Below are 621 nucleotides of genomic sequence, written 5' to 3' on the forward strand. Positions count from 1 at the left end.
TTTTTGTTCTCGGTCTCATTCTGTACTGGAAACCTATGGTCGCCTGAATGTTTTATTTGAAAGTTACACTACTGTACACCTCTTTTTCCTGTAATCCCCAGTTGCTCCATATCTCTTAGTACTTCTAGCATCGAACTTGGTTTGGCTGTCTTGTTCATAAGAAACTTAACTGTAAGAAAATGAAACTCGTACAGTGTAGTGCGCCATCTTCGGGCCTTAGTCGATGCTGAAGGGGTTATAACGATCATGTATACGTTGCATCAATGGCCAGCGTAACTGGTTTACGCAGGCTGTCTGTAGAAAAGAAATGTGACATTCCAGATTTATAGATGTGAAACTAGATCGTACTATGATAACAGCTAAAATAAAAACACGGAACTGAATGGATTTGGAACATGATTTATAATCTATAGTGACTGAGAAACACTCAAATATAAAAGAGGTTGTCAGATACAAGCAGTACCAATCGTCTCATCGACTCGTTAGTCGGTGGCTTAATAAAACACACAAATTAACTATAAACCATCTTTCGTCACTTTAGAAATATAAGTGCTCAAAGAAAACTCTTTTTCATTCTACAGTTTAGTTAGGCGCTAAAGTTTGTGATGGAGCGGTGGGGGG

Source organism: Schistocerca nitens, chromosome 7 (genome assembly GCF_023898315.1).
Source record: "Schistocerca nitens isolate TAMUIC-IGC-003100 chromosome 7, iqSchNite1.1, whole genome shotgun sequence".
In the NCBI taxonomy this organism is placed as follows: domain Eukaryota; kingdom Metazoa; phylum Arthropoda; class Insecta; order Orthoptera; family Acrididae; genus Schistocerca; species Schistocerca nitens.